Below are 8,002 nucleotides of genomic sequence, written 5' to 3'. Positions count from 1 at the left end.
GAGGAAGGAGGGGGTGTTGTAGAGTCCCCCTCCGGATGAAGTGGCTCTTCTGGAGCAGTGGTTTTCAAAATATTTTTGTCAAATCTCACGTACCTCCGTGTACCCTGATTTGACAACCACTGTTCTAAGGGGACAACTTCGCGTTGGCAGGGCTGGGTAACTGGACGGTTGTCTTTAGTTCCCAGGGAAGGAAGGGGTGTTGTAGAGTCCCCTCTCCGGATGAAGCAGCTCTTTTTATTTTTTAAAAAGAGGACTTCGCGTTGGCAGGGCTGGGTAACTGGACGGTTGTCTTTAGTTCCCAGGGAAGGAAGGGGTGTTGTAGAGTCCCCTATCCGGATGAAGCAGCTCTTTTATTTTTAAAAGAGGACTTCGCGTTGGCAGGGATAAGAAATTTGTGTGGTTGAGAAAGTGTGATTGGTAGGATAAATTGACTAAATAGCAGTTCTAGCATTGATCCACGAAAATAATACAGGCTAGTAATTGTTCAAAGGTCAATTTAAACTTGCATTGAGGATCCTCAAAGAAAAATAATAAAAATAATAATAATAATAATAATAATAATAATTGTATAAACCTAAAATACCAAATTAAGATGGCAAATAAAAACAGTAGATCCCTAGCTCTTGATGGAGATGAGAAGTACATGGCGAGTAAATTTGTTAACTGTATGCAATACATGCCGAAGTGGAAGAAAAAGTATGGAGTAGAAGGGAAGTTGAAAGTTGAAGTGTGGAAGATAGTGGTTGATGTCTTGGAAGAGAGTGTGAATAGGAAGTCAGAGGGACTGAAAAAGAAAAGAAAAGAGAAAGAATTGATTTGTGCTAAAATATGGTTGAATGCTTCACAAGAGAGAAGAGAATAAATCCAAAAGACAGAAAGTTGAAAAGTGCTGCGACTATGTTTGTCAGGCCGGAAGACAATGAGGCCACAGTGCGCAGGCGCACTGTCCCGGCCACGGCTCCAGCCGCAGCTCAAGCAGAAGAGCAAGAAAGCCATTCCGCTCGTGTGCAAAACTTGTATACAACAACTATGCAGTGGGACAGGCATGCTGAAAAAGTTATCCAAAAAGGCAAATGTTCTGATGTATTTCATCTAGATGATGATAATGATCTAAATGAAGATACAACGATCTTCTTCCAAAGTTCCCAAAGGGGAGAGAAAGAGAGAGAGACCAACAAGGCCGAAGGTCACCATATAATTCAAAACTCCCATCAGATTCTGACAACTGTTGGAACTGTGGGAAACGTGGACACTGGTCAATAGAGTGTTTTAGAAGAAAAAAAACGGTGCCAGTCAAGGGGCAGAGGAAGAGGCAGAGGAAAAATCACATTTACAGCATGACAAGCTTCCTCTCCTTTGACCCCTCATGCTAATACAGAGAAAGAAGGAATAGATGCCCATATGACAGCAAAACATGTCATTGTCTGATTATTGGAACATTTTTTGGATTATTAGAGCTCCTGTCCATGCAAGAAGTATGACAATGCTGTTTGTATGCCCAACGACAAATTACCAGGGATCAAATTGTGTGTGTGCACGGAAGTTAGAATTTGCAAATCAAGTGGTAAATGAATGCAACTTGAAGATAAATAAAAAAAATTGGAGTGTACTGTCCTTGTGTGCGTGGGAGGGACTGGCTCATGGTCGACCACGGGAAATGGCCAGCCTGTGGCGAATCATTGGTGCTGGGACCTGCCCTACGCGCGCGAGAGCTGTGCATGTGTGTTAAAATGATGAAAATTGGCTAAACTTTCAGTGTGAAGAAATTTGTTAGACTGTGGTCTATCCAATTTGCACCGCAGAACAGAAACGATTTGGAAAGATAAAAATGAGAGAAGGAGAGAAAAATGTGTTTGCGAGCAGGAGTTGATCCACACTGGTGCATGTTGAGTGTTGAGCCCTCATGAGAAATTTGAAGGAGAAGCGACAGAGCATGCTTTCAGGAATTGGAAGAGGCAAAATTGTGGATTTGAGACATTGCAATGCTACGTTTAATGGGAATAATTGATTGATGGTGTTATAAAATTATATGCGAGCTAAATCTGAGAAATTGAGTTTGTTAAATCTAAAAGCAAAGAAAATTTCGGATTGATTTGCCAGTGGTTTTTATGAGTTGAGTTTTTTTTGGTGGATTGTTCTATCGGGAACCTTGAGTTGGGGGTGGTATATGAGTGTTGTGTGGTGAGCTTGGATGAGTTGAGACCAATGTGATGGAGAGACTCCTTTTTGGAGACTGTGTGTGAGATGCAAATGAGCATTGATGAATGATTGCCTTGAATGATGGGAAAATACAGGTTGAATGGTTGGAGCTGTTGGCGACTGCTATGGAGAATTGGTAGAGCGACTTTGCTGAAAGAGTGGTTTTGAGTAAGTTGAATGCTGGAATGAAAAACATAGCTTTTGGATTGATGATTGACTGGAGAAAAACTGGAGAACCAGTAACACATGCAGAAGATGTGTGAACTGGGAAATTGAGAAGCGTTTTGGAAAGAAAGTCAAATTAAATGATGGAATCATATGTAGTAAAGAACACATCCTCCCAAAAAGTTTGTCAAGGTGTGAGGCATGGGCGTTGCCAAGCCTCAGAAGGAGGGAGTGAATAGGACAGATAGTGGAAGATAGTAATAATACAAACCTTTACGACATATGGATTTTCTAATACATTTAGTGTCATACTGTGGTAAAATTCTATTCTGGTATCATGCAATGTATATCTCACTAGTAAGCCTAAGTGTGACCGGATCATGTTTCGGGTCAGGTTCGTGCGGGATTGTTTGGGCCTTGGTCCATGATCTCATTGGCACGAGACATCTGGTTTCCATTAACAACTGACAAGATATGCACCCGAGTGAGGAAAGGGAGGCTAACTCATAAATAATGAGGAGATATTGGGAGTAATCTGTTGGTCCTTTCTTTAAGACCCTTCCTGGTGCAGATAGGTTAGCAACAAGAGAGATTTAGAGGTTCAACAGAAAGACAGTTAAAAGAAAACAACATTATTAATTTGGACAGTTGCAGGCTAACAGGAGCATGAGAAAGAAGAGCTAAGAAGCGGGATCCAATTTGATCAGGGAGATTGGAAATTCACAACACCATATTCTAAGTCACATTTTTGAGCAAGCATGACACAGGTAATAACGTTTGAGAGGTCAAGACATAGATCAGGGCTAGATGTGGAACGCAGACCTCGTTGAGTTAATTTTAAATAATGATACTGAAGACAATGTACTGTCTCATTAAATAGGAACTATAGACAGAACGTAGCTCGAAAATAGGATGAGTTGCAGGACTTACAATATAAAGACGAGATCGCTGTTACTAGGAGAATTTGAAGTTTGGTAAACAAACGTTACTAGCGAATTGATGGCAGCAGCTACATTTGGTTACAAGTTTGATGTCCCAGTCTGTCACTCTCAGTGCCAGGATCCCTGAAAACTCAATCCCGAGACTCTGCCTGCAGCCATGGACGTCTACAAAACGGTGCCTGGCTTTGAGGCACCTTTGACCTTTGGCAAGGACAAAGAAAGACTATTGTTGTACTTGTAGGGGGACAAGTACACTCGGGAAGAAAAGACGACATCCTCGGGGACGAGAAAAGACAGTGAGAAGTGGAGGAACTCACAATGTTGAAGAAAAAATGGACATTTGAACAATGGACTCATTCGAGAGTGATGGATGGGTTGACTCAACAACAAAAGAACACCATCTTGAGAGGGTGAGGTGCGGCAAAAGATATGGACTTGAAATGTCCAACGACCAAATCGCACTCCGTGCTGTGGCGGTGCTGAAACTTCGTGGGGCTTGGGGTAAAGTGGAAAGGAGCTTCATTGTGCACTGGGTTTGACAGAACTGAGGAGATTTGATAAAAAATTGAATAATGCGTAGAGCTACAGAGAAACTCATCATAATCGGAGACTGAACAGATTTGGATAGGACAAATAGGCTAAAACGGTAGGAAACAAGAGCGAGATCTGATGTTTTGGCTCATCAGGCATAAGTCAAAGTCAAAGTCAAAGTCAGCTTTATTGTCAATCTCTCCACATGTCACAACACACAAAGAGACCGAAATTACGTTTTTCTCTATCCCACGGTGACGAGACACATAACACGATAGACATACATGTACGCGACACAATATAAAAACAAGAAGGCAAAAATTCTACCAATCAATAGTAAGAGTGATGAATAAATAATAAATAAACAGATAACACAATAAATAACGGAGCCAGCAAGCATAGCGCAAAAGTAAAAAACATCATAAACAAAAAGGCACAAACAATAAATAAGAGTAATAACAAATAATAAATAATAAGAGCCAGTGTGCATTCAGACAGTCCAGACAGTAAAAGTACAGGACGCTACGCAGAACGGGGGAGCGAGTTCAGGATCCTAACAGCCTGGAGCATGAAGCTGTTTGAGAGTCTGGAGGTGCGGGAGCGCAGGCTTCTGTACCTCTTCCCAGAGGGCAGAAGCTCGAACAAAGAGTGAGCGGGGTGACTCGCATCACTCACAATCGTGGTCGCCTTGCGGGTGAGATGGGAGGTGTAAATGTCCTTCAAGGAGGGGAGCGAAGCACCAGCAATCTTACCAGCAGTGTTCACTATGCGCTGCAGGGCCTTCAAGTTGTAGTCAGTGCAGCCGCCACCCCCAAAACAGCAATAATTGAGCAATTGAGTTAGATACATTTTAGAATAGGACATTTGGACTAAAGTGAATTCAGTCAAGAGGAAGCTAGGTTGCTCAATGTACCTACTCAATAAAATAGTAAATTCGTTGCACCACGGTGGAGTTTGGGTGGTCAGAATGTTGGATACGTTAAATTTTTGACTTTCACACAATCATGCATAGGAGTCGCACAAGGCGACAGTTAACAAGACAATGACTGCAGTAGGGATCACTTACGACTGCACCGACATGGAAAAGTAGAAGCAAGGGAGTTGAGTAAGGGATTATATGCGGAACAGTCCGCTATACAGTTACCAATAGGAGGTTCTATCAAAAGGAGCTACATGTGAGATGTATGGAATCCCTTTGTCTGTGTTCTGTGTTCTGTGTTCGTGCGTAATCTCTGTAAAGTTGTGTCAGGCTGTTGTCGTTTGTCTGAGCCTTGGGTGCGCGCTCGGTGTGTGTGCGTTTATGTGCACACCCTGTGTGTGTGCGAAAGTGTTAGGAAGAAGACGGCATGGATAAGGGAATCTCCTTTAAGACAGGAGGCAATAAATGGGAAAGCCCCTGTCATAAACGGTCTTTGGTTAGGAGGAATCATTAGGAAGTGCTCAAACTCTTCTTTCAAACACTCCTATCTGCCTCGTTAAAAAGGGCATTACAATTGACTACAGGAGTTGCAAAAAGCAGATGAAGAACATAGGTAGCATGATCAGGGCCCTCAGGCTGGAGGATGTGTCAAATGCAAGTTTACTGCCGCCTGATCTTTCCTCCTCACAGGTCGACAACCCCATCAATCCAGGAGACTGGGTCTACATCAAGGTCATCAAAAGAAAGAACTGGGCCAGCCATGGTGGGAGGGACCATTCCAAGTCTTGCTGACTACCCCCCTCCGCAGTGAAGATTGCTGAACGACCCGGCTGGATTCACCTTAGCCAATGCAAGCTACAAGGAGTGCTGGACCCCTCATTTTGGGACGGTGGCGAAGTCTGCAAACAACGATCCCAACTCCGCTAGGCGGGGGGATGTCTCGGTGTTCCTGTCATCTTAGTAGCAACGGGGCTCCACATGCCGGGTGGATCCTCTGCTGCGTTGTGGTTGGAGCATGCTATGGTCTATGGACACATCTGAACAGACCAAGTGATAATGTTGACCGTGGGAAACGATGGTCACACGATGAGAACTTTGAGGACTGGTCATGAGACCCCAGAAACCCATACGAAACCAACGCTTGGTACTGGTATGTGAAGGTCGCTGTGAGAGCGCACACACAGGAGGGATGTTATCTGTGTTTCCAAAAACTCCCCTTGCTCCACACAAGTTCACTTGGAGGCCAGAGCAATGAATGTCACTGAAGCGAAATGTATGGCATCCATGGGAGGAGATTGATATCAACACCGTACTGTCAGTCAGTGACGCTACCCCTACCGCCCTGGACTCGCAGGAATGAATCTGGGATCAAACTATTTTGGATTAATCCCAATGTGACTGTTGGAGGACGACAGATGCCAGAAGTGGCCTAAACCAGGACGCTACCTGGAATGGACTACACGTGTTTCATCCAAGAAAACAAGACCCACGGATGCATTCACGACAACTGTTCTCCAGGAGGGAACTGGATGGGAGCTTTGGACATCACCGCTGTGTGCCAGGATGGGAGAGCCATTTCAAGGTGTATGGGCTCTCCTGCCAACATGGCTGTACCATTGGACGGGTCCTACTTCATTCGGAACGGATCATGGCTTTATTTATATTTTCTTATTGATAGCATTATGGTCGCCTAAGTCAAAGGGACCGTGTGAGACTTTTCCTGCGTATTAACATCGGCCAGCAGGTTTTTAGATCACACAATAAGTTTAATCTGGAGTATTGAGGAAAGTCCTCATCTTCACTGGGAGTTGTTGCTATCATTGTTTGTTGTTTTTGTCATGTTTCACCCTACACGCTCCCCAGCCCATTCGCTGTCATCTCAGTTTTTTTTATTGATTTTTTTATTATTGTTTTTACTATTCTTCTTTATATTTTCTTACTTATGTTTTATTGATCTGGTTCACATAATCGTATGATAAAACAGGAGGGAGATGTCAGGGTTTTCCAAAACTATCTTGATCATATGATTATGTTGGAATGTATGTAACCAGTAATGAATAACCTTGGTAGATTAGTTTTATGCTTATGTTGGTGTGTAACCAGTAATAAATAACCTAGCTTGTTCCATCCTACACAATGTCGTAAAACATCCCCTGCCCTGCTAATCTAGAGGTCAAGGGCCTTTTTTACTTGTCTATTCAGTCTATGGTCACCCCCACCCTTTTTCTCTTAATAAAGATGGTCTTGTGGGAAGCGAGAGTCAGACGTCATTCGATCATTGCTGTACGCACAGTGACGAATGGACTCTCCGCCTGCAGGTGCCCAAAACGACTAACTTGTCTCCGAGTGGTTCTTGCAAAATAAGTTAGTGAGCACCACTCTAACAGTTAGCACACAACATGAACTTGAATCAAATCCGATCAAGACGTCGTTGACTTTCTGCTTCATCCTGTGAGAATGAAGCTAACGGATTGTGATGTAAACTACTTTTTATTTGCCCAGTAGAGGGGGGCGCACCGCTCCTGGAGGTACTGCAATACCAGGTCGATGCATAGAGTGGACGGAGCAAGCCCCTATACCATCTCCCTGTTGCGAAAATCCAATATATACATGGTCCCCGGATAGGGAACGTATCAGATATTAATCTGATAAGAACAGATACTACACCTGGTCTTAGCCAAAAGGCCGAGAAGCGATGTACTGAAACTGGTCTGAGGAAACCACTTAAATAAAGAGACTGTGGTGTGCAAGGACTGGAGTCGGAGGCGGAGTGATAAATGACGGTGCCAACGGCAGTTGTTTTAATGACATTTATAATTAGCTTCTCTCAACCACGGGCCGACTCTTTTCCCTTCGAGATCCTAACACACACTCCTCAAACAGGAAACTCCCACACGTGTAAAACATCCCACCGGAACTCGGCAACGTGAACTTAGGTTCCGGGTGAATTATGTCAACCCACTACACAAGCCCCCCCAGAATTCACCCATAGTCAAAATCCCCGCGCCGGAAAGGAACGACAGCCCGACCACAGCGGGTGTAGGTGGCAGGGGCTGGCAGGGGGTCAAGGGTAGGGGGCGCCGCCGGAAAGACCGCTGGGCTGGACGGTCGCGTTGTCGGTCGGGCAGGTGGGAGCTCGGTCAGGTCGGAGGGGCGAGGCGCTGGGGGGCGTCCGCGGCGTGGGGCCTGCGCCAATTCCAACGTCCGGGAAACATCCACGTGGGCAGGCTTAATCCTATCAACCGAG

The 8,002-nt window shown here is 44.5% G+C and overlaps 1 non-coding gene across 1 annotated transcript; it reads right to left on the bottom strand.

The window, feature by feature from the left end:
- Nucleotides 1-7,261: 7,261 nt before the first annotated feature.
- LOC133145855 (U2 spliceosomal RNA) lies at nucleotides 7,262-7,452 on the bottom strand. The gene has a single exon (XR_009711103.1). It is a non-coding gene; the product is annotated as a U2 spliceosomal RNA (small nuclear RNA).
- Nucleotides 7,453-8,002: the final 550 nt, after the last annotated feature.

The sequence above is a fragment of the Syngnathus typhle genome, linkage group LG21 (genome assembly GCF_033458585.1).
Source record: "Syngnathus typhle isolate RoL2023-S1 ecotype Sweden linkage group LG21, RoL_Styp_1.0, whole genome shotgun sequence".
Classification (NCBI taxonomy): Eukaryota; Metazoa; Chordata; class Actinopteri; order Syngnathiformes; family Syngnathidae; genus Syngnathus; species Syngnathus typhle.
Note: the sequence above shows the minus strand (reverse complement) of the source record. Positions and strands in the feature narration are given on the sequence as shown.